This window comes from Urocitellus parryii, chromosome 1, assembly GCF_045843805.1.
Source record: "Urocitellus parryii isolate mUroPar1 chromosome 1, mUroPar1.hap1, whole genome shotgun sequence".
Taxonomy (NCBI): Eukaryota; Metazoa; Chordata; class Mammalia; order Rodentia; family Sciuridae; genus Urocitellus; species Urocitellus parryii.
The window spans coordinates 18963692-18986942 of NC_135531.1; the positions used below are offsets into that span (position 1 = coordinate 18963692).

The following is a 23251-nucleotide window of genomic DNA, read 5'->3' on the forward strand; positions in this document are numbered from 1 at the left end:
GGTACATATACACAATAGAGTATTACTCAAGCATTAAGAAGAATGACATTATGGCACTTGCCGGTAAATGAATGGAACTGGAGGCTATCATGCTAAATGAAATAAGCCCATCCTCAAAAACAAAGGTCCAATGTTCTTTCTGATATGCAGAAGCTAAGACACCAAAGGGGAGTGGGGAGAATAGAAGTTCAGTAAGTTAAACAAGCAGTAATGAAGGGAAGGGAGAGGGGATGAGAATTCATGTTCATATATGAATACACCACCAGTGAAACTTCACATCAGGTACAACCACAAGAGGGGGTCCTAATTAGAATAAGATGTACTCCATGTTTGTGTACATACGTGAAAACATACTCTACTGTCATGTATACCTAAGAAGAACAAACAAAGAAGAAAGGAAGGTCCCACCCTGCTCCTCCAGACTCATCTCTCACTCTTTGGCTGAACTGGAAAGACAGCTGCCTTCACACCTCTGTACTTATTATCAGTTCCCACTCAGCCCTGTTTACCTTCACAATTCTGCCACCATTCTAGGTTCTTCTGAAATGCCTTTCTTCTCTCCCAGGAAGCCTCACCAGCCAGGGTTCCTTCTTTCTTTTAGGCTCCACAGTAGACTATTTGGGTGACTGGGAGTGAGGCCATCCTACCTGCCCTGGATGGTTTACTCCTTCACTGCCTCCACTGGAGGCTTCCCGAGGAGTTTTATTGTTAGCCCATGTCCTGTAGGGTTTACAAAGTGCCTTCCATAATAAGGAGCTGAATAAAGTAGGGGAAGAGGGAAGGGAGGGAGGGAATGAAAGAGGGAGAGAAAGAAAGGAAGAACCAAAAGAAGGAACCTAGCATTTAAATTTTCCACTCGGCTCCTAGTCAGTGGGGTGGTCTGATAGGACTCTTCACCTCTCTGGGACTTGTTCACTTATTTGAAAAAAAAAAAAAAAGAGAGCTTTTCACTTGAAGGTGTTTGTACTAATAGTCGAACTCAAACATAATATAATTTCTTCTGCTAGGTGAATAAATTCTGAAAAATACTGACAAGCTTGGTTTGCCACTTCCATAAGAAAAAGCTTCCCCAAATAGGTCGTTCCAGGAACTGCCAATCATAGCACTGTCACCATCAGAGCTGACCACATATAATTGTATTTAGTAGGGAAAGGTCTGGGGGCGAGGTTGTGATCCCGGCGCTGTCTGACATCTCTTGACCCACCCGTCCACTTCAGCATTTTTATGTGCAGATATTTAAATTGCATATTGTTTCTCCAAGACTCAAAATGAATTCTGCAGACGGCTCCTTTCAAAGTCTTATTGGGTCTGGTGAGAAATGATGATGGGATCAAGGTTTGCCATTATTTATTTTTTAATTTGATTTCCTGACTCAGTCTCACCTCTCCCCACTCATGTGGTCCAAGGGTACATAGGTGACCCTTATTCTGAAAGTGACATGTTATTTATTTATTCACTTATTTATTCTGGTGGCTCTTACCACAAAAGACCATACTAAAGCTCTTCTGCTTTGCTACCTAGAGCAAGTACAGTTTTGCTTTGTCTTTTTGGCTAAACCACACTGAAAATGATATAGGATGGACACCATCAACTCCTGGAAATGGTGTTGGACATTGTGTTTTGTTAATAAGTTTGTAGAGTGAATGTTACTATATAAACATTGTTATATATGTTACATACATATTAATGTATTAACACAACACCATTCATCTCAAAGAAGCAAAGGAACTAGAGAAGCAAGGCTTTGGGAAAGTCACTTAGCCTCATGGGCCTCTGGTATCAGAATTTTAGTAGAGGGTAGCACCATTCTTACCTCATATTGCAAAGTACTTGCTTACTAACAAACGTTTCCATGCACAACCTCTTTAATCTTCATGATATCCTGATGAAGCAAGCAGGGCAGCTGTGCTCCTCCTGCCTGGATGTCATTATTGCCATTCAACAGAGGATCAACTGAGTCCTAACCCACATGTCAGTTGTCACAGTGGGGAGAGTCACACCTGAAAACTACAAGTCCTAGGTCCTGGTCACATCATCCAGACTCCAGATTGTGCCACTTTTGAAGGGTTCTCAGGGACCATTAATTCCAAAGTTCATATTTTAGAAATGAGAAAACAGGGACAGACTGTTCCAAGGCCCATGACTTATTGGGACAGAGCGTAGATGAGAACCAGGTTTTCTGACCTCTCAACAGTAGTTGCTGCTCCAAAAGAAGGAATACACGAGGAAGTAAAAATCATGCAAGAACAAAAGCAACATAGACTTAACATAATCCAGTGAGGCCCATGTAGGCAAAAACACTGCTTGAGCCATTACCAAGTAATAGAGCTACATCCCCAGCATTTTTTTTTTCATTTTTTTTTATTTTTAGACAGGGCCTTGCTAAATTGCTTAGGGTCTCACTAAGTTGCTGAGGCTGGCTTTGAACTTACCATCTTCCTGCCTCAGCCTCCTGAGTGCTAGGATTACAGGTGTACACCACCGAAAGAATACAAGTAACAATAAATGCCGGCAAGGATGTGGGGAAAAAGGTACATTCATATGTTGCTGGTGGGGCTCAGATTGGTACAACTACTCTGCCAAGCAGTATGGAGATTCCTTGGAAAACTTGGAATGGAACCACCATTTGACCCAGTTATCCCACTTCTCAGTATATACCCAAAGAACTTAAAATCAGTATACTACAGTGACACAGTCACATTGATATGTATAACAGCTTAATTCACAATAGCCAAGCTATGGAACCAAACTAGGTGTCCTTTGACAGATTAATGGATAAAGAATATGTGGTGTATTTATGCAATGAAATATTATTACTGAGCCATAAAGAAGAATAAAATTATAGCATTTGCCAGTAAATGGATGGAACTGGAGAATATTATTCTAAGAAAAACCAGCCAATCCCAAAAAACCAAAGGCTGAGTGTTCTCTCTGATATGTGGATGTTAACCCACAACAGGGAGGATGGGGAGGGGAAGAATAGAAGTCCATTGGATAAGACAAAGGGAAGTAAGGAGGGGGCAAATAGGAAAGACAGTAGCATTAATCAACATAACTTTCCTATTCTTATATTTGAATACATGACCAGGGTAACTCCACATCACGTACAACCAGAAGATTAGGATCCTAATTAGAATAAGTTATACTCCATGTATATATTTTACAACAAAAAACACTCTGCTGTCATGTATATCTAAAAAGTACACATAAAAAAAGTAACACTACTGACTTGCAAGTAGAGTGCTGCTCATTGCTCTATTCCAAACCTAAAATAAGTTAATTTGACAAGTTTAGTGATTATATATGTAAGTATGCAATAAGCATAAAGGTATATAGTGTATGTCATAAAATTAGTGATCATATATATAATCTATAATTGTATATATATATAAAATCAACAAATATATATGTTTATATAATCACAAAATTTTCATGATACAGATTCATATCACTATATGTATATATTGTATATACATCTTCTTGAGAGACACGAAAAATGAGACAAAAATAGAAGTAGGTGACTTGCCAGACTTTAATGCACATTACACCGTCAACCCAAATGTAGTTTTTCTCCCCTTCGTTAGTCTTCCAGCATGTATTTTCAGCCTCGGTGGCATCTATTGACCATGGGATTCACCGTCAGATCCCAGGCACTTGTGCCTTTGCTCTTGCTATTTCTTGTAGTCAGAATGCCTTTGCCACCTCTATTTGCCTGCCTAACCACCACTCACCCTGTAAGTCTCACACTGAACTCCTACCTCATACAGCACCCTTCCTCTGTCTTCCTGAACATCCTGTGTGTCCCGTCACCCTAACCCTCACACATCCTGTTCATGTTACCTGTTCAGGTTATCTGTGCAGTTAACCAGAATACAATTGGCCAAGGATTTCCACTAGTCCTTAGTGGCAAAGAGTTGGTGATTAATATTAGATCCCAAGAATGGGGACTGCCACTGGTCATGGTCACTCAGATAAGTGGTACCATCTGGAGAAGATTGAGGTTGTCCAGTTGCTGTACTGAAGAACTCGAAGTAGTAACCCTCCTCATTTATTATTTCTCCATCTTGATAATATTTTCCCGTGTTTTCACTTTCCCTTCTTTTTCCCCATAAACCATGCCACCTCTCCTCACTCCTGGTTGGACACATTCAGCCCCGTAATCTGATAATCTGTAACAACAGTAAGAATTTTTTTTCCTTTAAAACTTGTAATTATTTAAGATGTCTTTAATAGCCACTTTCTGAATAAAAACCCGTTTTTACTTAGGAAATTCAAAGTCAAGAACTTGATTTTTTAAAATTTCAGTTAATATTCATTGAAAACATTCAATAAATAGTTTGTGGTGCATTTAATAAGAATAACAAATCCATGCAACTTGTACCTTACGGGAGACTTCATACTTTCAACAAGGGCATTGTTTAGAAGAATAAATGAAATGAAAATCATCAAGCATTCCATGAACTCCTTTAAAGATTAGTAATGGTGTTCTCTCCTGTCCCCGAATAAACTTTCACAAACATCTGTGGTAGACATTGTGGACACTTTTCAAAGCAATATGCATTTCTGGGCACTTTTTTCTCTTCTACCACTCAGACACTGCTGTTGCCATCCCTGCTGAGGCCACTATGTTAACAGCACCTCACACCACCTGGAGCCCTGTCCCTGTAATGCACACACTTGAGTCTGTGCGTGCTGGCTGCGTCTAGCATTTCCCCACACAGCTCTGCTCCTGCTAGAGCTGCTCCCACCACATGGTGCTGCTGCTACTCCTGCTGGGTGCTTCCACAGCCGGCCAGGTTCTGGAGGTGGCAGGGCTTCCCTGTGGTGAGGTTTCCCAAACGTTGCCCTTGCAGCACAATATGGCTTCGCTCCACTGTCTCCCAGAATTTTGACTCCCAGTCTCTTCTGTCCCAGAACTTAGCCATTATTTCACAGAGGGACTGAGCCACTTAAAGGAGGAGGCTTCTCAATGACCACGTTTGTCCTGCCTCATTCTCTCCTTAGAATAAATTCTCAGGAAATAATGTCCCTCATCTCCCATGCACATAGTGCCAGGAGAGGCACAGTTCAAGGTATTCAGCCGGGTACAAGAAATGTTACTGACATTTTTTTTTGCCCAATTCAGAGGCAAAATGAATGTGAATATTCAGTCAGACATTGCAAACACGGTCTTAAATCTATCACATCACAAGCAGAGTCTCAAAATACATATTTGGCTTTTATTAAGACCCCTCCCAGGGGGACAGTTTTCTACAAAAATTCGATTTAAAAAATTCAAAATTGGAATATTTTTAAAACATTGACCATGTGGCTCAGGAGAAAAAGCAGAAGCTGGCATGGAAAATCTGAACATACACAGGATTCAATCCAGATAATCTCAACTATTAAGGGAAATACTAATGGCCACTCTTATGTACTTGTTTTGTCACTCCCTATCCAACTTTGATGAGGATACACCAGTTTGGTACCTTTGATTATAAACAGAGCCCTTCTGGAAAATTGGGAGTTTGGAAAACATCAACAATGGTGATTGAATGAATGGCAACAAAGACCATATAAGGAAACATTCAAGGAGATAAAAGTCGAGCTTGATTTACATGAAGTACATTTAGCATAAACTTACATACGAAGTTGCATATGTATATATGTGTGTGTGCATGTATATAGAATAGCTACTGATAAACACTTTAACACATGACATCTATTATTTATTGTTCTGCGAAAGACTAGATGTCAAGGGCTAGATGTACTGGCACAAACCATCGAGTCTGTTCGCCTCTATTAGGCAGGCCTCTGCACCATGCATGAAATCTTAAGACTATGTACACAATCATCTCCAGCTTGGCAAATTGCTGGCATAACCACACAAACTCAACTTCCTGCACATTTATCCTTACCCATTAGCATCTCCTTTGTGCTCTGCAGGCATCATTGCAGCTACATATAAACATTTATTGACATGCTATGTTTAAACTATCAAGCTTGATACTGTGGGGAATTTGAAGAAACAAGCTATACTTTGTTGGACATTTTATTTACCTATCTATTTATGTACAAATGCATATGTGTGTGTTTGTGTACAGAAATCTACACTTATAAAGCACTTTCATACATGTTCATTTAACATTTATAACAACCTCTTTAAACAGCTGGGTGTGGTGATAGATGCCTGTAATCCCAGTGGCTCAGGAGATTGAGGAAGCAGGATTGCAGGTTCAAAGCCAGCCTCAGCAATTTAGCAAGACCTTAAGCAACTTAGCAAAACCCAGTATCAAAACAAAAATATAAAAAGGGCTGTCAATGTGGCTCAAAGGTTAACACCCCCACATGGTTCAATCTGTGGTACCCCCCCAAAAAAAATGTAAATCTCAGAGAGGGTGAATAATGACTCTCCTCACTTCCCAAAGTGGCAACCTGATCATGAATTCAGATCTTAAGTCCAAGTTTACTACATCACAACTTTTTGTAAGTATTATGACTTCCCATAACCTTTTTCTATCTCCACGAGGAATTGACAGGCTTGGGGCAAGTTAAGACTCAATGATCAAAGGATCATATGTGGAGAGATAAAGAATAAAGGGAGTTCAGAGTAGGGACCACCACTTCAGTAGATTAGGAAGGGTTCATGGAGGAAGTAAAATTAGGTTTAGATTTTGGAAAACTGGCAAAGTTTTTAAGAGATTAAGATGGTGGTGACAGCATTCCATATTCTTTCATCATTGGAAACAACACAGCATGCTTTGCAATTGTCTGGCAATTGGTTTTAGTTGAAATTTAGGACATTTTGAAGGGGTTCAGTGGAAAACACTGTATTATAAAGCATTGTATTATAAATCAAGTTCAGAATATGGAGGCCCCTGAATACCAGAAAAAGGGGTTAAGTCCCCATGGAAGGTTTTAGAGAAAGATATTCTGGGAGTTGTGTGAAGCAGTGAGCAGAAGAAGGGGGAGACCAAGAAAGGGTCTATTACTAAGTTCAAGTGAGAAAAATACAAAAGTATTCTAGAGTAATGTGTGGAAACAAAGAAGGGTGCCATACTTAACTAATTGGATAGAGGGGTGAAGAAAAGAAAGAATCATCGAAGACTCCAACCGTTGGGCCTGGATGGGGAGACAGGAAGCTTCTGACATTTCAAGCTTCAGATTGTGGTAGGATTGTCACCCAGTAGGACATCCAGCAGAGAGTAGGGAGTAAGACCCATTCATAGAAGACAGATGAGAGCCCAAAGTAGAAATGTTGGGAAATATCTGCTTGAACTCTATTAATGGGACATAGAATTGAATTAAGAGGTTATAAAAGAGTGTATTGAGAGAACAGATGGGAGGAGAAGGGACGGGAAAAGAAGAGTGGATCAAATGATTCTGAAAATGTCTTAGTGGATGAGAACAGTGAGAAACAGCCATTAGGAGCAGGAAAATAACTTTTCAAGAAAGCCTAAAAAAGGAAAGAGGAGGAGGGACTTCCAGGTGGCCCCAGCAAGATGAAGCCCTTTCCTTACACACTCCCCAAATAACAAAATGATACTTCTAAAAAAACAGACCCCCCCCGCCCCCGCAAAATTCTGCAGCAGAAACCAGAGCAGAGAAGGGCACAGCCTATGCCATTAACTTCAAAAAAAAAGCATTAGCTCAAGAAAGACAGAAAAATTCTGCAGTGGAGAGGCACAGCTCACCATGGCAAGTGACTAACTCTACCTCCATTCTCAGGAGCCATATCAACTAAGTCCAGGAGCAGCAGACTGATATCCCGAAATGGAGAGAGAAACTCACTGGAAGCTGACTCTCCAAAACAAAGCCCTAGAAGACGGTGAAACATTCGGGAAATGAACAATGGCTTACATCCCCTCCAGTGGCATTGAAGTATAAATGAGTTCAACTCAAACTAAACATGAAACTGAAAGCAGATTCAAAGTGTGAGGGTATCCCCTAGGACCAGAATGCAAACCCCAACTAGGGAAGAAAGCCCTCCTACAAAACTTCAGAAAGGAGGCTGAGTCCTGCCACTCTACCAAAGCCTGCACACCTCCTCAGTTGGGCTCTCTCTGCCCTGCTTTCCCATGCCCTCAGACTGTATTAAAAATTTGGAAAGAACATGAAAACCAGGCTTTAAAATTATGGCTTATTAGGAAAATCAATGAAATAAATGTGTCCCAAAGACAAGGAAGACAAACAGATACCTACACTACTCAGGTCAAATAATAAGTCCGGACCCAAAGACAGTTGTGCAAGATGAAAATTAGCACCCTGGCAACCACACACACACACACACACACACACACACACACACACCTAGAAGGCAAAAAATAAGAAACCAATTTACATGTAAAACAATTGCAAATCAGATGGAAATTCTTCACAAATACAGCAAAAAGGTAAAATTAGTAAGTGGATAAGCTCAATAATTGCCCATTGCCCATTATCAAGGTGATTAAATAGAATAAATAGGAAAATTATGAACTAAGAAAGCAAATATATTCAGTGATTAAACTCAAAAGACTTTAAGAAATGGACTAGAATCACCTAAGTCTAAACTTACCAATGTATAAGAAAGTGAGTGCAGATTCAAAAGATAAAAAAAAAATAAAACATAAAGAGACAAAGGCAATCAGAGACTAATAGATAAAACAAAATTGATACTATATAATAATTAGTGTTCTTGAATGAATTCCACAAATGAAATAAAAAATGATAAATGATGCAATACAAATTTAACTGGAATGAGAAAATAATCCAACCTGCAGATCATATTACACTGTGTTTAAAAAACAATTAGTGGAGACCACTTATATTGCTAAGACAATGATTTTCAAGGATAAAGGATAGAATTCTCAGGTATCTAAACAGAACCAAAACCAGTATTTCATGAGAGGAAATATCAGATTAACCTTGGTCTTCACAATACCAACATCAATGCCAGAGATAATGTGAAAATGTCTGTAAGATTCTAAGAGAAACAAGTTTTCTCAAGAATGCCAGATCCAGGGTTGTAGCTCAGAGGTAGAGCGCTTGCCTAGCACGTGTGAAGCCCTGGGTTTGATCCTCAGCACCACACAAAGATAAATAAATAAAATAAAAGTATTGTGTCCTTCTATATCTACAAAGAATAAATTAAAAAAGAAATAGAATATCAGATCCAGGCAAGGCATTGGGTAGTAGCGAGATACCTTCAAATATAAAAAATAATTGTTACAAATATCAAGTTGTGCACTTTAAACATATACAGTTTTTAGTTGTCAATTATACCTCAATACAATTTTTCAGAAATATTACAATGAAGTATTTTTAGTAATTTTTCTTATTTTGATTTTTGATGAGAGGAATACCTGATTCAGATTTAGTATAAATGAGTATTCATAAATGTTCATGTTCAACTCAATGAATTTTGACTTGTGCAATCATCACCCTGAGCAAGATTTAAAATATTTCAATCATCACCAGTACAATGTTGAAGAGATGAAATATTTTTTGCTTTAAAGGAAAAACACTCAATAGCTCCTTATCAAGTTATACATTATAGTAGCACTAGGTCTTTTTGTAAATGCTTTTATTAGATTGGGGGAAGTTCTATTCTTTGTTTGCAGAGACTTTTTATCATGAACAAATGTTGAATTTCATAAAATTAGTTTTCTTCATCTATTAGTATCATCACACAGGTTTTCCTTTCTGTTTTATTTTTTCAGTCTTCAAATATCTTTTATTGGAAGGACATGCATTGCCTTCATTTATTGTATTTCAAATGATTATACAGTTACTTTTGAGAAAACACTGCTTGTATTTTATTTATATATATATATATATATATATATATATATCCTAAAAACTATATATATATATATCCTAAATACTATATACATATATATCCTAAATACTATATATATATATATCCTAAATACTATATATATATATATATATATATCCTAAATACTATATATATATATACCCTAAAAATTGTTTCAGAAACATAAATAGTGAAAAGCTGTGCCATAATCACTGCAATCATTTCTGCATTTCCCATGTTTCTTAAATAACTATTTTGTCCATAACACACAATATAAAGAGCAACTGTGAAAAAACAGACAATTATGTATACTTTAGAGTCTTATTGAGAATATCTTGTTGGCATTGGATAGCCAATAATACGTGCAGCAGCAGTAGCAGGATATACATATGCCTATTGGTTCATACCATTGCACATACTTGGAGCATTACTTCCAAATTGCTGAGGGCCACCATAACCATTCTGGTAAGTCCTGTTAAATTACCAGTCCTAAAACTGTTCTGTTTCCCAGCAGACACAAAATTACTTCCAAAGCTCCCATTGGGTTAATTTGAAACACTACAAATACCATTCTGAGTGTTTGTCTCCAAATCTCTCTTAAGCAGATTAGAGTAACCTCTGTCACATTTTCCCTGTCTCTAAAAATATTAAATCAACCCATGTTTACTCACAGAATATCTGTCCTGATGGTCATTCCTCTTGCCTCCTCTACTCCTGGAATGATCTGAACCTCCTCTGTCTTCCACCAACTGAAGAAACTTGGGATTAATTGCTTGATTAGCTCCACAAAGCACAGAGATAAGGTTGCTCATTTGCTTTATGTATGCTGTGCCTGTTTTGGTACTGTGAGCAGTTCTTCCAATTGGGTGGATATAATCCTTCGAGGAGTTAGGGTAGTCATAATTGATGACAAATTTCAAGTCTTCCACATCTAACCACATCTATAGCAATCAGAATAGGAGCTTTTCCATGTTCAAATTCAATGAGAACCCAGTCATGTTCCTGTTGACTCTTGTCACCATGGACACTCAGGGCAGGCCACCCATGTCTCCTCATTTTTCAGATAAGTTCACCACTTCTTCTTTTGGTTTCAGCAAAAACAATGGTTTTATATTCTCCTCTCACTCATGATCAGTTCCATCAGACAAAGAAGGCTTTCATCCTTTTCTAGGTCATGACATACATCCAGAATTGGAAGAAGGTTGTGGTCTGCTCTTAGTTCTAGTGCACCAATGTTTATATGAATGTAGTCTTTCAGGAAATCTTCAACAAGTTGTGCTACTTCTTTTGGTCAAGTCATGCTCTACATTAGGGCTTGCCTATCATATCTTATCTGATCCACAATCTTCCTTATTTGGGGATCTTATATTTGGGGATCCTGTCTGCTTCATCAAGGTAGGTTGTTCTTCTCAGATTGGTTTTTTCCACAATCTTCCAGGTGTTGTAATACAGATTTCCACATCTGCCTCCAAATCACATATCTGTGGTCCCTTGGGAGCACCACCATACATGCAAGTAGACCTCAAGTGACAAGCTCTGCAGTATTTGGTATCTACCTGCTGTACCTGCTTGGCCTGTTCCAGCACCAAGCAAATAGGCCCATCACTTCTCTCTAGGAATGGCCAATGATTGATGTGGACCATGGCAGGCAACAAATGTCTTCTCAGATCAGTCTGTGCTACTCCAACCACATCCAATCCACTTAGAGCCATTCCCAAGCTTGAACTGCAGTGGGTTCTGTGAAATTTTGCCTCACAATCACATCCATGATATTTGCAGGGAAGTTGCTTCATAGAAATTCAGAATTGGCTCTGAACAGTTGTGACCCCTAACTATAATTTCCTTGCTTCTTCTGTATGTCTCTACCTCTTGTGCCATGCACCTGGCCAAATCAGGGTGTTCCTGATAAAAATTATTCTTAAATTTGGGCAATTCATCAATATTCCACTTCTTTTTCACTAGTTTCTCCCCAGGATTTCCAAACTTCTTTCCAGATAGGACCCCTGCCCTACTTCTTCTATATCATGAAGCACCAAACCCTGGATCCTGGCCATGTCTTGGTCACTCGAATAATCTGCTGGGGGACAAAGTAAAGAGAATTGGGTGCAACCAATTGCCATCAGTAGCCAAAGCTATGACAAAGACTTGTGAGGGCAGCAGCAGCAGAGGGACAGCAATGACAGCTGGAGCTGTATGACCAGACACAGGTGGAAATGAATGCAGTCTCCTTTTTATTTTAATGTGGTAAATTATATTGATTAAATTTTGAATACTCTACCCAAATATTCATGACCCTCTTGATCATGATGTATAAAAAGATAGATATTATTGTATATATTGTTACATATTGATATAACAATATATATCTTTTTATATGTTATGGTTTGCTTGTATTTGTTCAGAATTTTTTTCATTGATGTTCATGAGGGATATTGGTCTATTGTTTTGTTTTGTTTGGTAGCTTCCCTTATTTGAGAATGAATATTCGCTGTCTGCCTCCCCTAACACACACACACACACACACACACACACACACACACATACCACATGCACACACACACACACACACACACACACACACCTAAACATTATGATTCTCAAAGGGAAACAAAACCTATCTTCCTTTAAAGAAATGGAAAGTTCCAGAAACTCGCTTTCAGCTAAGGTTCTGTGCAGGTCCATGAGCTGGGTGGGCCCTGCCAGTCAGATACCCTACCTCAGGGAAGGGAAGTCAAGGGATTCTCCCTGGGGGTGGGTAGCAGGTGTTGAGGACCGTGTGATGATGTGGTGAGGGCATCCAGGGTCCATCTGGCAGGGCTGGAATGGAAGCTACGAAGCCCAGAGCTGCCAGAAACGCCCTCACCCGTCCACCTCTGGCTGACTGAGGATCACCGACAGCTCAATCTATGTCTCTCGACTTCCCTGGGATTCAGCACTACCTGACAACACAGTCCAGTGCTCCCTACTGCAGTCAATGGCCGTGTTACTGCTGCTTGCAGCTGGGACCCCGACTGTTGAACCCCCTCTCCACAGTGCTAGATGCACAACTGTCACCAGGTCATGGATTGTCCTACAAAACTTTTCTCTAAACTACTTAATGAAAGAAATGGTACCAGTATGATTATTTAGCAATACAGCATATACAAAGAAACTGATATGCTGTTGGTGCTGAATAAAGTTACTTCTTTGAAAATAAAAGAAAAAAATATGAGTGCCTAAGAACTTTGATTCAGTCCCATTTAAAATTCTTGTTTCATCTATATTTTGCAGACCACAGTAATGTATAAGAAACCTTGGGGTGGAGCTCAGTGGCCTAGCCTTGAACTCCATGAATTAATAAGGTGGGCAAAAACGCTAAGGACAGAGGCTTAAAACAGAATTTTTTGTCTTCTGAAAATTGAGAAGACCTGAGCTTGTTTATAAAATAACAAGTAGGAAATAATAAAGAAAGAGTAATTTGAAAGAAAAAGACTGTTGACCAAAATGCTTTAAAGCTCTCAAGGTCCTGGATTAGAATTATCTTTGGTTGTAAAAATAAGGAAGTCCAATCAGAGAATTTTACACACCAGTTACCATCAGGCATAAAGAATAAGTACCAGGCAGGTGGGGGAAAGTTCCTGTTTAAGTTAAATCTATACATACTCTGTACCTTGTCATCATAAAATCAAACTGTTTATTGAAAAAGGCAAGGAGCCCTCCTGTGATTTTCTACCCTTAACCACAAGTTTTATAGTTATCTCCCCTGGAATGTAAACCTCAACTACAAAGCTATGGTAAGTGCAGATCTTCCTCTACATGTTTGTGGTAAAATTATACCTGGGCACATTATGTTTATTATAAAATGATTCTTGCTAGAATATGCTTGTTGTAGTAAATGGAGAAGCTGCACTCATAAATTTTAATGTATCCAGCAGTTTTGTGTTGAGGTTGTCTCACCCTGTGGACTTACTAATTGTGTCCTCCAGCTCACTACACAGCAGATCTTTCTGTCCTACCTTACTCTTCATAAACCTGTTTTCTAAATGAAATTTGTGATTCCGATAGATTGGCTTTTAAACACAACATGAAACTCGTCTCCCCCTTTTCTTCCTCTTCCGATCCTCAAGAGAACCAATCAGAAGAGCCATGGCATGATGGGCAGACCAAAAGTGGTAAGGAAGAAAACGCAGGCAGGGGATGGGGCCAGGCAAAGTAACTCCCACTTTGAAAGGTTGGGATAGAGAGGTAAGATGCTAACTCAAAACAGGAAAGGGTGAAGAAAAAAAAGAGTTGTTTTTGTTGTTGTTGTTGTTGTTGGTTTTGTTTTGTTTGTTTTTAAATGGGGAAAGACCTGCATTTGTAAGATGAGGAATAGGAGCCCCTGAGGAAGGAGTAATGGAAAACTCATGAGAGGGTAAGTCACATAATAAAACAAAGTCTTGGAAAAACTAAGAAAATATGGAATCCAGGGCACAAATTGTGGGACTGGTACTTGGAAGGAGGAGGGACTCTTCTTCCTTTGAGAATAAAGGGAAGGAACAGATGATGGAAATTTATGGACATGAAAGCTCTTGTTCAATCCTTTAATATTCCAATGAGAGAGGAAGGAAGAGAAGCTGGTTTGAGGGCTAGAGGAAAATGGAACGTGTTTGGAAACTGTTCAGAGAAGAATATTAGAGAAAAGCACCAAGACTTGAATAAAATTAATTATTGAGTTGCAGAAAGGATAGAAATGAAATGCCGGTGGATCCATTGATCAGTTCCTTGAATTATTTTAGCTGCATGTGGGTGTAGAAAATCTCTACCAGCTCTTGAAGCATTAGAGACATGGGTCTTTCCATGAATCTGCAGAACTTGTAGAAAGACTTAAAAACAAAATGGAACCACAAAGAAGGAAAATATTAAAAGGAGGGGACAAGGCAGCCCATGGGTTTCCCTCCAGGCAGAGGATGACCGGTTGGAAGTACTCGGTATCCCCCAACAACTTGAAAAAGACCAAAATCAAAGTGTTCTTAACATTTTGAAATTTGAAATCAATACACAATGTATCAGAAGAGCAACATGCATTACACCCAGTCCTTTAAGTTTCATGGGAGACAATGAACTATGACCGGTTGGTCTTTCCCTGGTGAGAACAACCACCACAACAACAATTTTTCTTACATAAAATTTGTAGTATATATGATACTATACATTATAATATATTCTGTATTACACATATTATCTATGATTTTTTTTATAATATGTAACAGCTTGGAAAGGTCAGGGATGTTTTACGCTGACTTGCCATGTGGATATCCTTCCCAAGCCCTACACATGGCCCCAGAGAGTAGAGTCCCTTTTTACAAGAGAAAAATGCCCTGTGATGGACAGGGTGACTACAATGCCAAAACTGAGTCAATAGCATGTGTGCAGCCACTGGGGAGCCAGTAGTCTGCAATTTTGTGTTCCTCCCACCTTTTTCTTTTCTTTCTTTTTAGAAAAACTCCAGCTGAAGCCTCTAAATTGAGCATTTTGGTCTCTGCAAGCCAATTAGCATTTAGCAGAAAAGAGGAACCATCCCTTCCAAATGCCCACCCAAGTCGTGCTCCTGAAAGGTCTTCCAGCCACAAGTCAGGAGCTCTTCAGGGTCTGGGAGGTCTTTCCTACTTAAATCAACAAGGGTTTTCCAGGCAGGTGGAAAGCCTGTAGGAAGGGCTCCGATTTTAATCTCTAGTGCTGATATCTGTGTGTGTGACAGCGCTCTGAAGTCCTTTGGCTGACTAGAAGATAAACATAGGGAGTTTAGCATTTTCCAAAAAAATGTACATCCGTCTGGACATCCTCTTACTTTCTCTGCCTCTAATCTTCACACTGGAGTTTTGTGCATGTTGTGGGGTCAGGCATGAGAAAGAAGGAGAATTAAAGGGCTATGTTTTAAGATGAAAAACTATGCTCCATCTACCTAAGATTTCCCCCCACTAGCAAGAAGAGGAGAGATAGATGGGAGGCGGTTAATAGAAACACCAGGGTTGTCAGACACAGAGTAGACTGGAGGGAATCAAGAAGGAATGGGGATTAGACAGGTGTCTGTGTGGAATAGATGGGGCTGAGTCACTAGAAACTGGATTCCAGAGAAATAAGAGGGGATCCTGGTCCAAAGGACCCCAAACACTGGGGGAGTCACAGAACAGTGCCAGTCAGACAAAGCATCTGAAGAGGCAGTAAAACCAGTGAGCGAGAGACCTAGTTCTAAGTCTAATTCAGGTTGTTCTGAGTATAGGCAGTCTGCATTTCATAATTTATTAGGTCTATATAACTCAAAAACATTACAAAATATGGAAATGTAATGAATCAAATCAATATGAAGAAATTTCAAATTTTAAAATGAGCTTAGAACAGTTTCTGCAATCCTTGGAAATCAGGCTGAGAGACTAGGGTGGCTTGGGGCGTGAGTAATGCCTGTGTGGATCCCCTCTACCCTGCTGTTTCTGATCCTTTACAAAAGCTTTGGGATCCTTCTGACACCCCCTTGAAAGGTCCTGCTCTGAACCTGCCATCATCCAGGAGACCAGGGCTCCTTGCCAAGAACCGCTCAAGCCCATGATTGGCCAGCAGTAGAGTCTACTCTTGGGCTCACCAGCACTAAGCCTTGTGGATGACCACAATCAAGACTCACTTGGGTCTCTACAAGAGTTTTGTTCATCTTAATGGTAACTCAGAGTTCCATAGTACACAGCATAATGGCTATAAACTAGACAGCATAGGATTGGACTCTGTTTACTGAACCTTGTCACTTAGAATAACCAGCACACGATAGCTTAAATAGTGAAGAAGTCAGAAGGTAAAGCAGTTCCAGAAGTGTTTTCACAGGGGAATGATGTATTCAGGAATCTAGGCTCTTTTCAGCTTTCCATTTGCCATCCCTAATGTGTTGGATACCCCCTTCCTTACCCCACTTCCCTACCTTCCCCAGACTGATTTCTTCCCTGTATATCTGCAAAAGCTAGGTCATTCCAACTGCAAAGAAAGTTTGACGAGTTAACAAAGGACACTAAACCTCTGTCATGAGCAGCAGACTTGTCCTCAAAGAAAACAGAGGAAGTGACCATGGTAGGCAACTCTATCTTGTATAGGTTCCTATAAGGAGCAATTTATCTCCTTAAAATTCCATGGTCAAAAACCCAATTTATTATTTTCCATGACTCCATGGATAGTTCTGAGAAGCCGGGCCAGGCTCAGCCGGTCTTGGCTGGACTTGCTCGGGTGTCTGCAGTCAGTTGGTGGGTTGGTCAGGTACTAGCTGGTCAAGAGTGGCCCCAGCTGGGCTGCCTCCTCTCAGCTCCATGTGCGGTCCAGTCCTCCAGCAGTCTAGCTCTGGGTTGTTCCTGCATTGGAGGTAGTGACTCTAGGAGAAAGCAGAACCTGCCAGGACAGTCCAGGTCTAGGCACCTCCCACCGCCACTTCTATCCTGTCTATTGGACAGAGAAAATACAAGTCTAGTTCTGATTTAAGGGTTGGGGAAACAGACCCCACCCCTCTATGGGGAAGTGGCAATGTCACACCATGCAGAGTGTTTATGCAGGTGAGGAAGAAGCGAGGCCATTTTTCCAATCCAACCCTCACAGCAACCTACAGAGCTTGCTATAGGCTTGTTCTAGATGCACAACCATGACAAACTTATTCAATTAATCTACCAGTCTCAATTTTCCTATCTGCAAAATGGGAATGACAAGAAAATCCTACAGGTTGTTATAAGAATTATACATGCATCTATCTATGGGAAAGAGCTTACTTTCCTTTGGTAAGTTATTTTCCTTTCATAAATTACCGTGTACTACCAATGTGAGTCCTCGTGACTGTTGGCCAGACACAATACTGTGGGAGTCATGGCTAACTAGGAATTTGATGCTTGAGAAGCAGTGCCCTCATGATTCCTCAAATATACTTTGGAACTTACTGTACTGCTCACAGGTTGGTTGGATATAATGACCATGTCATCCTGTGCTCTATTTAACTAATTCTGTTTGCTAACTAGCTTCTAACATAGCTGTTCCTATCTCCTAAAGAGGTTTCCATGCTGCCTGCCAACATGAGAACCCTACTGATATTTAAATTGCATAATCTTTTTTTTTTTTTTTTGGTACTGAGGATTGAACCCAGGGTAATATTTTATTTAGAAAGAAAGAGGGTCTCACTGGGTCGCTAAGTGCCTCACAAAGGTGCTGAGGCTGGCTTTGAACTTGTGATCCTCCAGCCTCAGCCTCCCGAGCTGCTGGGATTACTGGTATGAGCCACTGTGCTTGACATAATGTTTTTAAAAGGAATGATTTCTCATTTTTGTGCACAGTAAATGTGGCAACTCTCAGGGGTAAAGCCTGGTTAGTCTGGTCCAAGTTTCTATACTGCCCTCAGGTTGTGCTTGAGGGAGAAAGCAGGAGGAAAGGGAGAGAATATTGCTGGGAGCACTACTTTACCTGCAGAATCTCTGCTCCCCTAGCAGGACGGCAACTAAAAGCAGAGTGGGGTGAGCTCCAGCCAGGCTAACCATCCATGTAGTTCTCTTCTCTCACCAGGGCCAGATAAATAAGGAAGCCGATTATTCCACCACCCATGTTGGCGTTAGACTAATTCATTTGACCTTGACCCTCTGTTAAGAATACATTGTCTGTGCAGTTTTGACAGAGCTCAGTACTCACACACAAATATATATGCTAATATACCAGCAAATACATGCACAAATATAAAACAGATAATTGCAGGCAACAACATTTACCTTTTGCATATGCAAAGCCCTCTGATATTTCCTACCATATTTTTCATCTCTTTTACTTGTATTTTTATTTTTTAAATGTTGCTCATGATCAATTCAATTGGTTGAAAAATATTATTTGAACAACTTTTGAAAAATACTGATTTATGTGACATCATGTAGATCGCATTGGGAAAAATCACTCTTTTCCAGAAGTTTTTCCTCTTTCTGGATGTGCAGAATGGGCGCTGTCAGAGGTCCTGTTGCTGTAGCAGTCTGCCCACTGACTAACAGGAATCCACAGGGAAAATACCTGTCAGAACCCAGCTCTGCCACTTACTGAGCAGGTATTTAACCCCCAGCCCAGTTCTCCTCCTGAAAACATGGGGACAATAATACCTCTTCACCACTGTATGCCTTTGAAATGAAGTCCCTTGGCACAGCACCTCGCACAAAGTACACTGGATAAACGTGGTCTCTTGCCATTCCCTTGCCAGCTGTTGCCGGTCTTCAGCCCCCTGGTAAGGCTATTTGGTCCCATTTGTCTCTAGTGCAGAGCTAACCAGGTTGGTGCAGGCTGGGCTGCCACACAAGTCTTGGTCCAGAAAACTTGATGGCATAGAGCAGTTCTACATAAGACCAGCAGGGGGGCGACTGTGAGCTAAAGAGGAAGAGGGCACGTAATGGTTTAGGCATGGGAGATGTTCCACCAGCCAGGAAAAGTTATGAATTAGGAAGTGGGTAGAGAGAGGCCTGTGTCTCTTTCATGGATGCGCCTAGGCCTTTGACCTTGTGAGTGAATGAGAAGTTTTTAGCAGGTTTCCATAAAGTGGACTTAGATGTCCTGCTTTCTACACATGTCTCTATAGTACATGTGGCTGGACTTTGAACAAATGCCTTGGGACCAGGTGCCAGGACTAACATTTATTCAAATGAAATAAAGCAACCTCTCTCGGCAGAGGCAACCCTGACTGGGAGCACACAGCCTAATCAGCAAACCAAGGGCCAGAACTCAGCCTGCTCTTCAGCTGCTCTGTGTAGTGCCCGACCTGCTCCACCATGCTCAGTGGCCTTACTGGATCTATGCTAATCCCAAGTGATCTCTTTTCAACGCCTCTTCTGGGATTGCCTTCAAATCCTATGGAACATTCATTAACGATTCCCATGGTAGCAAATCTTCAGATGTTCAAGCCAAATTTGATATGGGAAGCAGTCGAAATTGTTTTGATCCCAGATGTGGTGGCAATGGAAATATGCCACTCAAATCTCCTATTACTGGGAGGATACTTGACAGATGGCCCCAGCTGCTGTCCCTGCACCACACTTCACCATGTGCCTTCCAGCCATGACTGAGCCTGGTGGGATATGAAGGCTGATCCCTTCTGGGACTGGTGCTCTCATCTCTGTCTTCCCAGCCATTTCTCCCAACTTCTCTCTCCTTCTACAAGTGCCAGACCTGCGATTCAGTCCCATGGCTCTTTCTGACTTTCTTTTCCTTGCACATCTCATCTTTTCTTGGTGTCTAGCAGATCCAGGCATGGGCACCAGATCTGGGGGAAGCTGGGGGACTGATCCATATTTTAAGGGGCTATAAAATAAGCAAGACAAACTTTCTGCTGTAACGGATGCTGTCATGGATGGTGGTTAAGTCCTGACACAAAGCCCTGCCACCTTCTGCGGCATGGCCTGTCTCCAGGCTCAGGGTAAGGTCACAGGTTTCGGGTGGACCTCCACGTCACCCTTGGGAGTACTCAGTGTGTCTACGTTGTCTTCACTCTGCTCTGGTCCCCACTTCTTACACCTGCCTTCAAAGCCACGGGGAGAAACTTGTAACTGCCATTGCCCATCCTAGGGCACCAATGCCCACTGTGCCACAGGTCCCAGCCCTGCACGCTCCAGCTCCCCACCCCTCCTGAAGCTGAACAGGTAGAGTCTTGTGGAGAGGCCCGGGGGCTGATGGGAGGGGCTTCCCCTCCCATGTCACACCGTGGCCTTACTTGGCCTGCCTGGGAGCACCTCTCAGGACCAGGTAGGGGAAGTTCCATCTGACTGCCACTCATCCTTTCTGCTCGCAGGGAGCGCACAATGAGTGCAGAAGACTGGAAGGTTCAGAGGCCTTTCACCCAGCTGGGATTTCTATCCCCATCCTCACCCAGACTCCCCTGGCCTGCGCATGTGAAGGGGCATACAGACTGTATCTTCTTATTTTGGTATCTTTTTCTGTATTTTCTTGCTGTCTACATTCGTTGTGCTCTGGCTTCAGGAGAGGCTGCTCCTCCCAGAGACACACTTTCCTAAGCAAACAAACCAAGAGATTAGAGGTGAGTCCATGGTAGACACACTTTCCTAGGCAAACAGACCCATCTAGAGCCCATGTCCACTAACTGGGTCCTTAGGATGTTCTCGTTGTCCCCTTACCACCACCAGGTTCCCAGGCAACTACGCAGTTCCTACCAGCCAACCCAGGCCTGCCTGGCCTGTTTACTGTGCCCCACCCACTACACACACACACACACACACACACACACACACACACTCCCATTGTGCTTGCTTTCCCCTCATTCTTCCTGCCTCCTGGGTGGCATGGTGAGCCCCTCCTCTTGGGGACTGGGAGTGACAAGCCATCTTTTCAATAGCATTGACCTACTGATACACTGTCTGTCTTCGCCACACTGAATAAGAACAAAACCTACATTTTAAAATGAATAGCTATTGGGGAGATTTTAACATGGAGCATCTATACTAGCAACAGCCAACCCCAAACTTTGGGGTGGATATTCAAATGGCCCTCTGTTGTTTACATGTTATCTCATAAACATCTTTCCAATTGGTTTTAATTCTACTAGTGATTGTCCCCCTTCTAGAGAGAAAAATGGGGGATAACTGAGCAATGGTAACATCCTTGAAAGAAATTTCTACTTTCTGTTAGGTTGCCGGTGAAACTCTGTGGGTAGAATGGAAAGCACAGGCTCGTCACTGTTGGTTTTAAGGACATCTCAAAACACATATCAATAAAAACAGCAGCCACAGCCTCCGCTCTGTCTGGGCCTTCCTAAGTACAAGGCACTAGTGTGGGTAATTATCATAAACTGACTCTGCGGCTGGTACCCAAAGTAGTGAGCATTGTACTCCCTGTTTCACAGACAATCTGAAATTAACAGGTTGAAAATTTATCTGTTTTGTGATAAATAGCTTTGAAGATCAAGCTTCTTATTCTATAGCTGAAGTGTCTCGATGTGTCCTACTCCACTGGAAGCCTTCATTATTTTTGAGGACACTTCTCAAATGAGACCTATCCACCCTGATTTGCTAGTAGAAAGTTCTGATTCCTGTGGCCTCCAGCCCTGCCACATCATCTAAGGGAAGTGACACCTACCCTAATAGTCTCAAACCCCAGCATCCATCATGGATATTTCGAAAGCATTAAAAGGAGACGTGTTACCATAACCAAACATATCTAGTGTTAATCACAAGGCTTGCCTAAATATTTCCCATTTATGTTATTTTGAGAACTGGCTTCCAGCCCAGTTCCGACAACAGTATTCAACATTAAGTGAAAGACCACGTGAGTACGGTAATTGAAAGTACCATTCCCCCCACCCCCAAAGGGATATAAGCTATGAGTTTACTCTCTCATGTGTGCGAGATCCCCTTTTGAGTAGGTAAAGAATATGGATTCTGTAACTGTTTCACTTATTGGAAAAAAATGTGTGTCCTATTAGTTTTCCAGAGGACAATGGTATGTCGACTCGAATCAGCTTTCCCTCAGAAGATTCTGCAGAAGCCAGGCCCAGGAGCCCCTCCTCAGGCTACCTCTCCCAGAGCAACCACCTCGCTCTTGGCAAAGGCACAAACAGTTTGCTCTGCTCAGCCCTGGTCGCATTAATAAGCCAAGGGTCCTAGACAGCAGCAGTTACCACAGAGCTGTCACAATGCCAGCTCGAGGGGCATGAGGAGCTCAGTTCCTGGCCACCGTCCCACTGTGTTTTTGGATTTCAGCCCTTAGTAGCATAGCTCCATCTTTGGGCATAGCCCATCTTGGGACCAAACCCATTGGCTGATGACAACCCGATGCATTCATTTGGAGAGAACGTTCTGGGCAAAATGGTAATCAAATTTCGATGAATGGGATGAATCCATCTTCCTTTCCACTCCCACATGCTTCTGCACCAAGCCTGAAGCTTCAGGAAAGGAGAAAGCTCAGAATACTATGTTTTCCAAGACTCAACAGCTGGCTTACATCTATTAAATTGCAGCTTTAAATTAATACATTTTATACTTTCCCCATAAATTTCGAAAAACAACAATGTATGGAAGAACTGGAAAGAAGGGTTCTGAGTTCTTTTAAAGTTGTGTCCCGAGGTTTCCAATTCCAGTTTTGAAGAAGGAAAGGACCTTGGTGTGAGGTCACCCAGTGCGTATGCCAAGCAAACTCATGGGATTCTCTGGTATAACTTTTGCACTCTGGATTCTTCTCTTTAGAATTGCTTATTCTAATATTTCAAATAAAGTTATAACTTAGATTTCGACCTGCAGCCATTTCATAACCCCATCAGCAGAAGCATAATGTGCATTGGCAAAATCTGGTGCCCCTCCACAGTTACAGGGTCACTGATTCGACTGTTCCTTTGGCATTTGCTTCTTACTTTCTCTGTGTAGTTAGGTCAGGAATGTTTCAGCAGGTCTTTGGTCAGCCCCCTACCTGCTGGCCAAACTTTCATCTGTCTCTGTAAGATCAGGGATTTAACAAAGAGGCCAACTC

General features: G+C 41.4%; 1 pseudogene; it reads right to left on the bottom strand.

The window, feature by feature from the left end:
* The window catches only part of LOC113191901 (putative ATP-dependent RNA helicase DDX5), a 142019-nt pseudogene that overhangs the window by 86640 nt on the left and 32128 nt on the right, over positions 1-23251 (bottom strand).